This window comes from Chiloscyllium plagiosum, chromosome 3 (genome assembly GCF_004010195.1).
Source record: "Chiloscyllium plagiosum isolate BGI_BamShark_2017 chromosome 3, ASM401019v2, whole genome shotgun sequence".
Lineage (NCBI taxonomy): Eukaryota > Metazoa > Chordata > Chondrichthyes > Orectolobiformes > Hemiscylliidae > Chiloscyllium > Chiloscyllium plagiosum.
Window position 1 is genome coordinate 48,019,686 of NC_057712.1, and position 13,462 is coordinate 48,033,147.

Genomic DNA, 13,462 nt, shown 5'->3' on the forward strand with positions numbered 1-13,462 from the left:
CTCCACTATTCAATAGCATCATAGCTTATTTGATTGTGACCACAAATCCACATTCACACTTACCTCTTAATCTTTCACATCCTTGCTAAAACAAAAATCTAAATGGTCTTAGAATATTAAAAGACTTTGCTTTCACTACATCTTCACAAAAATGTGTTACAAAACACATGGCCCTCTGCAAGAAAGAAAAGCCCATCTTCATTTTAAATGGGTGACCTTTGATTTTTAAGCATTCATCCCTAATTCTAGGTTATCCCATCAAGAAACATCCTGTCCACATACACCCAGTCAAGACATCTCAGGATCTTCTAAACTTCATTTGATTGAAGCTTAGCCTTCCCAATGTTTCTTCGTAAGACAATCCATCCATTCCAGATATTAGTCAGGTCAACCTTGTCTGAACATAATTCCAGTATACTCAGGTATTAATAAGAATTCACGGAATGCTAAGAAATAAAAAACAGATCCCTGTCCATGAAGGTCAGGACAGTTGAACTCTCCATTAGGGAACTGCATTTTTGCTTCCTATCCAATTAAATTTCCCCAACCACCATTCTAAAATCCCTGTGAGGAAAATTCTACCCAAGTTTGATTTGATTCGATTTGATTTATTATTGTCACATGTACCTAGATACAGTTAAAAGTTTTGTTTTGCATACAGTACAGCCAGACCATAACAAACGAAGATCATAGGGTAATTGAAAAGTGAGGAATACAAAGTTACAGCTGCAAAGAAAGTGCACAAAAAAATAAGATTAACATGCTATTTGAAATCTTCTAACAATAGGAAAGAAGCTGTTCTTAATCCTGTTGGTTTGTGTGTTTAAGCTTTTGTATCTTCTTCTTGATGGAAGAGGTTTGAAGAGCTTATAATCGGCCTTTAATCATGTTGGCTACCTTTCCAAGGCAGCGAGAAGTATAGATGGAGTCAATGGATGGAAGCCCGGCTTGCGTGATGGATTGGCCTCCCTATAGTTTCTGACAGACCTGGACAGAGCAGTTGCCATATCAAGCCATCATGCATCCAGATAGAATGCTTCCTGTGAGCAATAGCCCATTTCAGAAGATCCAGACTGCAACATTATCCTGATAGTTACATATTTCATGAAGACTCAAACAAAGGACTGTAATAAAGACTCTCATCTAAAATATTCACCTATCTTTCCATTTCTCAAATTAACAAAACTGCAAAATTCCAGCATCAAGAAATTGATCATGTTTATCATAAAGGAATTTTTCTGCAGCTTTATTTGTAGTCAATCTTATTTTCCTTAAAATTCAGATTACATCCCCCTATCCTTCACAGCATCAGAAATACTTTCCTTGCTATTTGAGGCACTCAAGAACAAGAAGGTTGTCTCCCTGATCTGGATGAGATGTTAAACAGAGAGCATACCGGCTGTCTCTGGTGAAAAAAAAGATCGCTTTTGGAAGAAGGCAATGCAGTTCTCGCCAGTGTCTGAGACGTTCCACAACCAACACCAGAAAAGCAGATCATTCTCTCATTATAATCCTATTGTGGTTTGTAGTACCTTGTGAAATGTAAATTGGTTGGCTCATTTTCCAACATTACAACAGTAACTACGCATTCGAAATATTCATTGCTGTGACAGACTTTGGTTCAATAAAGAGTGCAGGTGGGCATGCCAGGAGCAACAGCAGGCATACCTATAAATAAGATGTCAACCTGGTGAAGTTACAACACAGGAGTACTCGTGCCAAACAGCAATAAGCAGTATGCAATAGACAAGGCTAAGTGATCTCACATAAAAATATCAGATACAAGCACAACATTTCTGAAACATCCACTCAGGAAGAGGTGGGGGAGGAGGTTCAAAACTTAACCTTTATTGATGGCAAAGCTCAGTACATTAGCATAATAACATCAAAGGACTTTTTTCATGAGTTAAGGGCATCACAGGCTACGCTAATGTTTATTGCCCATTCACCCACTGAGAAGCTGGTGGCCAGCTGCCCTGTAGAACCGCTGCCATCTTTGAGATGCAGGGATACCCACAATGCTGTTCCAGCATATTATTATATGTTAGAGTTACAGAATTTTGACTCAGCAACACTGGAGGAATGGCAATATATTTCCTAGTCAGAATAGTGAGTAGTTTGGAAGGAAACTTGCAAGTGGAGGGATTCCCAAGTATCTGCTGTTCTTTGTCCTTAGATGGTAGAGATTGCAGACTTTTAATGTGGATAGTCAATAAATGTGGGTCTAACCAGCAATATCCAAATGACATAAAGAAAAAAAAACTTGACTTCAAAAGGTTCCATAGACTCTTGGTGAAACCTAACAAAAACAGAATCCACTTAGATTAGTTACATTGGCATAAACTATGTGTATCAACTTTTCAACAATGCAGAAGCCTGTGACTATGCAGTTTTGGTATAAGTGTTTTTCCCTGACATCAGAGAGATCAGATTGCATGAGTCAGCAAGGATTGCTGAGGGAAATCAAGCAATAAAATAGCCAGTAAACAGCATACTCCATTAGAAACAATTTACAAATGTATATAGCACTTGAAGTGGAGGAAGTGTGATCAAGGAAAACCACATCCTTAATTAACAAAAATCCCCTGAAATTAACAAGCGATAGCTTATTATATGTTAACAGCTGGCTTCAGTTTAGATTGACATAATAGAAATTATTGCAGAGACTTTGAGGAGGATCAAATGTTAAGTATCATTCCTTCAAGATCTGAAAGTCTTTTGTCCATGAGTCCAGATGACATCATCATAGTGGATAGTACTCATGGTGTTCCTTAGTATGAACTCTCTCAAACTTAAGTGTAACAGTATTGATTCTTTCAGAGTTGTTGGATATTTGAACATGTGTTCCATCAGTGAACTGCTTGATGCCATTGGTTCAGTGTTAGCAACTCACTATGAATGATAAAAGCCTAAGGGAATTGGGGGCCCTCACAATCTATTTAAGCTCCCACTGCTTGATAACACTCTATGACCATAAGGCATAACAGAAGTAGGCCATTCAGCCTATTGAATCACCCCTGAAATTTAATGGTTGATCTCATAATTTTCAACTCACTTTTCTGACATTTCTCCATATTAAAAAATCGTTTATCTCAACCTTGAGTATTCTGAGTAACTCAACATTTATAATCACGTGATAAAGAAATCCACAGATTTGCTTTCCTCATAGAGAAAAAAACTTCCTCATCTCTCTCTTAAATGAACAACCTCTTATTCTGAGGTTATACCCTCTTGTCCTTGACTCGCCCACAAGGGGAGCAATCTTTCCACGTCTACCCGATTAAATCTCCTATTAAGATGCTTCAATAAGGTCGCATCACATTTTTCTAAACTTCAATGACTACAGGCATAATCTACTTAAGATCTTGTAAGAAAACTTCAGAATTAAAGGTTTTATGGACTATTAGATTAGATTACTTACAGTGTGGAAACAGGCCCTTCGGCCCAAAAAGTCCACACCGACCCACCGAAGCGCAACCTACTCCCCTACGTTTACCCCATCACCTAACACTACAGGCAATTTAGCATGGCCAATTCACCTAACCTGCACATTTCTGGACTGTGGGAGGAAACCGGAGCACCCGAAGGAAACCCACGCGGACACGGGAAGAATGTGCAAACTCCACACAGATGGTCACCTGAGGCGGGAGTTGAACCCAGGTCTCTGGCACTGTGAGGCAGCAATGCTAACCACTGTGCCACCGTGCTGCCCTTGTGTGCCACCATGCCACCCTTGCATCAGCGCATCAGTATGACCAGTGCATCCATCATCACATCCCTGCTTAAGGTGCATTCCATCATTCCAGGAGACTTATTGGCCTTTAGTCCATTAGTTTCAGAGAACGCAGGACATAGAAGAGTACAGCACAGTACAGGTCCTTTGGCCCACAATGTTGTGCTAAGCATTTATCTTAATCTAAGATCAAACTAATCTACACACCTCTCAATTTACTGCCATCCATGTGCTTGTCCAGTAGTCATGTAAATGTCCCTAATGTCTCTGACTCTGGTCCACTCCTATCAACTCTATTAAAACAGCCATTCCCTATGGACAAGCCCTATACGTATGCCGGATCTGCTCAGATGAGGAGGAACGTGACAGACACCTGGAAGTACTCAGGGATGCCCTCACAAGAACGGGGTACGATGGCCAACTCATCGTCCGCCAGTTCCAACATGCCACAGCAAGGAGCCGTAACGACCTCCTCAGGAGGTAGACATGTGCTGCAACTGACAGGGTACACTTCGTTGTTCAGTATTTCCCAGGACCTAACAAACTACACCATGTTTTTGGTGACCTGGAACACATTATCAGTGAGGAAGAGCACCTCACCAAGACCTTCCACACACCTCCACTACTTGCCTTTAAACAACCGCCAAATCTCAAACAAATCGTTGTTCGTAGCAAGCTGCCCGGCTCTCAGGACAGCACCATACAATCCTGTCATGATAGGTGCTGCAAGACGTGTCAGAGTGTGGACACAGATACCACCATTATGCGTGGGGACACCTCCCACCTTGTACATGGCAGGTACTCATGTGACTCAGCCAACGTTGTGTATCTTATACGTTGCAGGCAAGGATGCCCTGAGGCATGGTACATTGGGGAAACTAAGCAAAGGCTACAACAACGGATGAATGGGCACCACACAACAATCAACAGACAGGAGTGTTCCCTCCCAGTTGTGGAACACTTCAGTGGTCCAGGACATTCGACCTCAGACCTTTGGGTGACCATCCTCCAAGGCGGACTTCGGGACAGGCAGCAGCGAAAAGTGGCCGAGCAGAGGCTGATAGCTAAGTTCGGTACCCATAGGGAGGGCCTCAACTGGGACCTTGGGTTCATGTCACATTACAGGTGACCACCATTGCACTATATACATACACAGACACTCCTACATGCACACACTTACTCACTCACACACAGAGGCACTCCTATACACACATACACACAGACACACATATACACAGATGCGCACACAGACACCCACACACACCCTTACAGACACACACACACCCCCTCACAGACTTAAGACACTCTACACTCAGTACACACACTTTCTCACACTCACAACCCCTAACCCAGACACACACACAGATAAAGACCCACATGCACACATATATTTTATGGGGTGAATTTGTACTTGCAGGGTTCCATTGTAATTTGCTCAAAAACTGCATGCACTCATGTAGAACTCTGAGCTCAAAGACTGCATGAGTTCATGTAAAACTCCGTTATCTCACTTTTTAGATTAGAATCAATCTAAACATCATGGCATAGACAGAGAACACAGGGGGCTAACACCTTCAACGTATTGTCTAGCTATTACCTGAGAATGCAACATTAAAAAAAAGTTTTGTGATTTACACATGAAAGAAGTGAAACTTTCATGGTATTCAAACCGATGAAAGACTTAACAATCAATTTTTCAATGTATAATTTCAGATACATCACATTGTAAATTTTTGCTATAAATTCTGTGTGTTAGGATTGAGCCCTCCACTATCACCTGATGAAGGAGTATCGCTCTGAAAGCTAGTGTGCTTCCAATTAGACCTGTTGGACTATAACCTGGTGTTGTGTGATTTTTAACTTTGTACATCCCAGTCCAACACCGGCATCTCTAAATCATGTGTGCATTAATGTTGTGATCTATTTTACCATTATTTTTTTCACTATTTGATCCTGATTTTCAGTTTATAATCTCTGTCCCTTCTCTCTCCCTCTGTTTAAAATGGAAAGGTAAACTTCCTTTAGACTTATCAGACTACAGGGGAAAAACAATGACTGCAGATGCTGGAAACCAGATTCTGGATTAGTGGTGCTGGAAGAGCACAGCAGTTCAGGCGGCATCCGAGGAGCAGTAAAATCGACGTTTCGGGCAAAAGCCCTTCATCAGGAATAAAGGCAGAGAGCCTGAAGGGTGGAGAGATAAGCTAGAGGAGGGAGGGGGTGGGGAGAAAGTAGCATAGAGTGCAATAGGTGATTGGGGGTGGGGATGAAGGTGATAGGTCAGGGAGGAGGGTGGAGTGGATAGGTGGAAAAGAAGATAGGCAGGTCAGACAAGTCATGGGGACAGTGCTGAGCTGGAAGTTTGGAACTAGGGTGAGGTGGGGGAAGGGGAAATGAGGAAACTGTTGAAGTCCACATTGATGCCCTGGGGTCGAAGTGTTCCGAGGCAGAAAATGAGGTGTTCTTCCTCCAGGCGTCTGGTGGTGAGGGAGTGGCGGTGAAGGAGGCCCAGGACCTCCATGTCCTCAGCAGAGTGGGAAGGGGAGTTGAAATGTTGGGCCACAGGGCGGTGTGGTTGATTGGTGCAGGTGTCCCGGAGATGTTCCCTAAAGTGCTCTGCTCGGAGGCGTCCAGTCTCCCCAATGTAGAGGTGACCGCATCGGGAGCAATGGATACAATAAATGGTATTGGTGGATGTGCAGGTAACACTTTGATGGATGTGGAAGGCTCCTTTAGGGCCTTGGATGGAGTTGAGGGAGGAGGTGTGGACGCAGGTTTTGCAATTCCTGAGGTGGCAGGGGAAGGTGCCAGGATGGGAGGGTGGGTCGTAGGGGGGCGTGGACCTGACCAGGTAGTCACGGAGGGAACGGTCTTTGCGGAAGGCGGAAAGGGGTGGGAAGGGAAATATATCCCTGGTGGTGGGGTCTTTTTGGAGGTGGCGGAAATGTCTGCGGATGATTTGGTTTATGCGAAGGTTAGTAGGGTGTAAGGTGAGCACCAGGGGCGTTCTGTCCTTGTTACTGTTGGAGGGGTGGGGTCTGAGGGCGGATGTGCGGAATGTGGACGAGATGCATTGGCATCTTTAACTACGTGGGAAGAGAAATTGCGGTCTCTAAAGAAGGAGGCCATCTGGTGTGTTCTGTGGTGGAACTAGTCCTCCTGGGAGCAGATACAGCGGAGGCGGATGAATTGGGAATACGGGATGGCATTTTTGCAAGAGGTAGGGTGGGAAGAGGTGTAATCCAGGTAGCTGTGGGAGTCGGGTGGGAAGAGGTGTAATCCAGGTAGCTGTGGATTTGTAAAAAATGTCAGTTTCAAGTCAGTCGTCATTAATGGAGATGGAAAGGTCCAGGAAGAGGAGGAAGGTGTCAGAGATGGTCCAGGTAAATTTAAGGTCAGGGTGGAATGTGTTGGTGAAGTTGATGAATTGCTCAACCTCCTCGCGGGAGCACGAGGTGGCGCCAATGCAGTCATCAATGTAGCGGAGGAAGAGGTGGGGAGTGGTGCCAGTGTAATTATGGAAGATCAACTATTCTACGTAGCCAACAAAGAGACAGGCATATCTGGGGCCCATATGTGTGCCCATGGCTATACCTTTGGTCTGGAGGAAGTGGGCGGATTCGAAGGAGAAATTGTTAAGGGTGAGGACCAGTTCGGCCAAACGAATGAGAGTGTCAGTGGAAGGGTACTGCTGGGGACGTGGGGAGAGGAAAAATCGGAGGGCTTGGAGGGCCTGGTCATGGCGGATGGAGGTGTAGAGGGATTGGATATCCATGGTAAAGATGGGGTGTTTGGGGCTGGGGAAACGGAAGTCTTGGAGGAGGTGGAGGGCATGGGTGGTGTCTCGAACATATGTGTGGAGTTCCTGGACTAAGGGAGATAGGACAGTGTCGAGGTAGGTAGAAATGAGTTAGTGGGGCAGGAGCATACTGAGATAATGGGTCCGCCAGGGTGGTCAGGCTTGTGGATATTGGGAAGGAGGTAGAACCGGGCAGTGCGGGGTTCCCGGACTATGAGGTTGGAAGCTGTGGGTGGGAGATCTCCTGAGGTGATGAGGTTCTGTATGGTCTGGGAGATGATGGTTTGGTCACACTACAGGGCTGGTCTCTCATCAGATAATGAGTTGACTGGTAATGGTTTAGCCTAAGGGTCACCACACGTCAGATGAGGGAGCAGTTAGAAAGAAGATTCCTTCATGATAACTTTAGCTGTTGCAGAATTGAACTTTTGCTGTGAGTTTAACTCTGCATCACAAACCTGTCACGCAGCCAATTGAGCTAACCACTCCCCGCTATCCACCCAACTCTGGGTATGAAAAAGTAATAGGTCCTCTGGTAAATGAACTTTTTTTTTGCTTAATAAGCTTAAGCTCACCTTTCTAGAACTCTCTCTACTCGATTCAGTTCAAGGCCCTCTCAACCATCCGAGTTATTCGATTTGACAGGACACTGGTTACAACACAGTTCAAATGAAACATGCCCCACTCGACTGCCTATTTCTGATACTTCTGTACTCCTCTGACCCTATCCTCTCGTGCATCTCCAATACCTATCAATCAAGCTTTCCCTGAATCCCAAGCTGTGGAATTGCCACGCAAAACCTAAGCCATTCCTTATAAGTGATTTAGTTGAGTCTTTCACACTATCTAGTAATGAAATGCCGGGAGAATAGATAAGTTATAATGGGACCACATCACTGCTGAGCTAACCACCTCACTATTGAAGGGATATTCTAGTCACCTGTAAATACAAAACAAGCTGCATCTTTGAATCAACACGAGGATGTCTTTTCTTTTGCTCCAAGGATGTGAAGTTGACTTATTTTTCTGCATCTAGTTATCTGTGCTATTATATTCATCTGACTCCAATCAAATCCAAGCTCCATTTTCTTTATTGCCATCTATAATGTTGAACGTTTTTATGTCCAACATGTGAAATCATTAATATTAATGCTGCACTGCTATTTATTTGAAGTCAATGCTGATCTTCTTGTTTGTTGACAAGTGAATGAGATTACGAATGGCCCCACAGCAGCTGCCAAAATTTACAACTTCACACACATCATGAGATGAATTGGCGAATGTAGACTTGGAAACAGAATGTTACTTCGACACAAAGAAACAGAAACTACATTGAATGTTGAATATTGTAAGGGAACACTGGAGCACCAAACAACTGTTAAAAAAAGGAAAATATTCTTTTCATCTGAGTCAGTAACGAGAGTTGCTTTGTCACTTTGTTGGCTGTTACAAACACGAGGAATTCAGCAAGGCTCTCCATATATTACATTGCAAAGAAGTTCTATCTGTACAGCATGACAAGAGTTCTCAATAATGTGGGAAACAGCTTCAAATGATAATGAAGTCTGTCAAAGCTGTAGGAGGTGGCAAGAGGGAACTGTGGGGTGGTGGGGAAAGTGCAGGGAAAGAGCCATGGAGACTTAAAGATGCAGTAATAAGTTGAAACTTTATTGCTGGAACAGCACAGCAGGTCAGGCAGCATCCAGGGAACAGGAGATTCGACGTTTCGGGCACAGGCCCTTCCTCAGGAATCCTGAGGAAGGGCCTGTGCCCGAAACGTCGAATCTCCTGTTCCCTGGATGCTGCCTGACCTGCTGTGCTGTTCCAGCAATAAAGTTTCAACTTTGATCTCCAGCATCTGCAGACCTCACTTTCTCCAGATGCAGTAATAATGAATGCAAATAGCAACATGTATTATGTTCTGACTGAACCACTGCAGAATTTGTGCAGGAGCTCTCAAGTAAAGTTTGCACACTTGCCCATACTGTGTTAAGTGGAACAGAGCCACAGCTGTGTGGGGATCATAAGGACTGTCCTGACTGACTGGCTATTGTCCATAATTAAAGGCCCACAGATGCCTGTACCTCAAAATCTGATGCAAGGTCAAAGTTATATTAACATGTGAACACTCCAGTTTGCTGTAGGTACATGAAGGGGAGAGGTTTCCCTCAGTATCCTCAGTGTTCAAAAAAACCTTAAGCTGAAGATCACTCGCCAAGCAGTTGTCACTATCATACGTAATACTAAGTTCCAAGAATGCGAAGGATATCAAAAAGAAAGAATCATGAATGCAGTTTTCTGATGCAAGGTCAAGTGTTTTTCAAAGGAACTATTTTATTTTTCGCTTTCAGTTATTTATTTGTCCTTCTGCCTAAGCAGCATGTTTTGTGTCTTTTATGATCTGGAGGTGCCTGTGTTGAACTTGGGTGTACATAGTTAAAAATCACACAACATCAGGTTATAGTCCAACAGGTTTATTTGGAAGCATTAGCTTTCAGAGTGTTTCTCCTTCATCAGGTGGTTGTGGAGTGTATTTTAAACAAACAACAATAACAAATGTTTAAAACTAAAGAACAAAGCAATCCTTATCAAAGGACTGAAAAATACACTTGTCACTTTTCAGAATAAACTTGAATCAGAAGCCATTACAGAGTAGAAGGCCACTCTGCCCATCCTGTCTTTACAGGTATGAATGAACACCATGGATCTATGACTTGAAGGTGCCAATGTTGGACTGGAGTGGAAAAAGTTAAAAATGACACAACACCAGGTTATTGTCCAAAAGGTTTATGTGGAAGCATTAGCTTTTGGAGCGCCACTCCTTCATCACAACCTTGTTGCACAACCACCTGATAAAGAAGAGCTGCTCCCAAAGTTAATAATTCCAAATAAACCTGTTGGACTATAACCTGGTGTTGTGCAATTTTTAACCATGGTTTTACTAAGTGTTTCAATGGTCATGTAGTAAGGTAGGGGAGTGTCGGTTTAGCTCAGTTGGCTGAAGTTGGTTTGCGAAGCAGTCTAATACCAGTAGTGCAGGTTCAATTCCCATCATTGGCTGAGGTTACAATGAAGGACGTTTCTTCTCAACCTCTCCCTTCACCTGAGGCTTGGTAGCTGTCAGGTTAAGTCACCACCAGTCATCTGTCTCTAAAGAGATGGCATCACAATATAAGTAGTAAGGTAATCAATAAAAGTAAATAAAACTAAGAACTTTGAATGATACATTGCACAAATACTGCAAACCTTCTGAGTTTCTCCAGTGCTTTCCATTTTTACTCAGTTGAACTAAAATGGCATTCCCGATTATTCTGAAAATGTTCACTCACTGAGCTTCTATTGAAGGCTTAAGGTTCAAAAATATACAACTTTTGACAGAATTGTACAGTCACTATGTGTAACAGGAGCATTCCCTTTTTTATTCGAAGCATCATCCTTGTATTTGTTTGACAGAGGCATGCAGGAAGTGGGTTTTGGTGGAATTTGATTTGTAACATGGGTTGGACTTTTATTTGATCCTATTTATCATGAGAGTAATGCTAACACCAGAGTTTTAGTGATTAATGACTGCATGATGTGGATTAGCATTTGGCGCGGACACCAAAGCCCTGGGTAAGGCAGCTCAAGTGGGTGGATCCCAGCACTCACTTTCCACTGTTTCCTTTCTGAACAGAAGCTGAAAATCATTTACTTTATTTAAAAAGTGATTATTAAGTTCTCATATGCTCTTTGTCTTTTAAACTAGTGAAAAGGTCACTGCTTTTAATTAGAATCATTTTATTGCATGTGCAATAACATACATACAAAACAATTATCAGAGTTTTAAGGTGCACCGTCTTCATCTAAAACAAATCCTCCATTCTGATTTGGCTAACACCAGAGAACATTGAATACAGAGTCTAAGGCAAGTGCTCATTCAGGAAACATGGCTGCCAAGTTTAGATGTTGATTCAATGGTTTTTTGTAACAGATGATTTTGGAACTGTGGCACTGTGACCCTGAATCTAAAGTAGAATGCTATTTCAGAAATACAGAGATATGACTGTTACCATTAGGAAAAGATGACAAATGCGGCAAAAAGGTTCAATCATGACTTCAAAACCAGCCACTCAAACAGTCAAAATATAATTGATGCTTTGACTGATGTGGAAAACCCCCAGTAATTTCAGTCATTCTTCAAGATATAACTAAACTATTTCAGGAGGAGAATATGTCATCTAAGTTAGCTCTTCTGCGACAATGGAGTGCATTTTCTCCCTGAAATGATTGAACTAGCCAAATTCTATGACCATTCTTCTTGACTCCAGTCCAATGTACCAAATGCCAGAATTAGGCCTCAGAAAGCCTTGTTCCCTTCCCTACTTCTATTCATGGCCTAACCTATTTTTTGAGTCCTATACACAATCAGCCTTAATCCCTAGGTTTTATCAGCACCAGCAGCAAATCTCATTCCCATATACAATGAAATTTTACAAGAACATGCTGAAAGCTCAAAGGACTTTATGACTGCAAGGACAGGGAGGAGATTTTACTGTGGATTCATGTGTTGACATTAGCCATTGACCTAAATCTCGACTGATTGCTAATTGGAATTGCAACTATGTAATTTCTAACTGGCTTCCTTTGACATTCAACGACACTCCTATCACAAAATCCCCTATTGTTAGCATTTGGGAAGTTGTCATTAACCAGAAACTAAACTGGATCAGCCATGTAAATAAGGTGGCTATCAGAGCAGGTCAGAGATCAATATTCTGTGGCAAGTAACTACCCCCTGACCTTCCAGAACCTGTTCCCCATTTACAAGGTGCTAATCAGGACCACAATGAAATATATTATGTTTGCCTCCCTGACAGGAACTCCAAAATTCAAAACCTGAATCAGAGTAAAGCATTAGTTGTTTAAGATGTGGTGAATAAAAGGAATCAAATTGATAAACTGCATTTTAGAGTTTAATGTTTACCAAAGCTCTGGGGAAAAGCTTCCAACACTTGTTCAAAGTGATATCAAGGGAATTTTGATTACTGGAAAAAAAGGATGTTACCTTGGTTCGTGCTTCACCGGAAAAGTCACATCTCTGATAGAGGAATGCTAACTCTCTCAGTTTTGCACTCAAGTCTCCAGAGTGGGTTATGATCTTTCTTTCGACTTAGGAGTGAGAAGGCTGCTCACTGAGCAGCAGATTTGAAGTAATTATTTATTGCGGCTTAAAATTACGATTTTCAAAAGATGTCAACCAATGCCTCCAAGACACAAACATATTGGATTAGTTTTTCAGACATACAAAATTGATACTGTCAGAAAGTTCCAGGTTTAAACCTTCGAGGACCATGGGGAAATTTGCAATGGGGTGGAAGGGATTTTAATTGCTCGTTGGTTGAAGGTGTGAAATGTTCTTTCAACTTGACTTCTCCTGACATGCTCCAACATGAGCACACAGCTTCACTAACATGTCACCATTCATTTAGGAGTTGGTGGAAGGCAGTTGCTGATCTGCTGACATTTTGGAGTGCTGTGCATGGTCTGCTTCAACATATTTAAGTGCAGGGTGAAACAAACACCTTGGAAGATTTGCTCAGAAGGGATCAACATTGAAGGAGGGCTGAAATCAATTCTGAGACATCGGCTCATTTATTGGAAACTGGTGGGAGGAGGTAAGACCCCTCACCTGTGAGGAGTTTGCTCTCCTTAACCAAGTTGGGAGTAGGAAAACTGGAGTCAGTAAGAGAACCACCCACGCCCTCCACCTCCTCCAAGAATTCCATTTCCCTGGCCCCCAACGCCTCATCTTCACCACGGATATTCAATCCCTCTACACCTCCATCCACCATGACCAGGGCCTCCAAGCCCTCCATTTTTTCCTGTCCTGACGTCCCCAACAGTACCCTTCCACTGACACTCTCATTCGTTTGGCCGAACTGGTCCACACC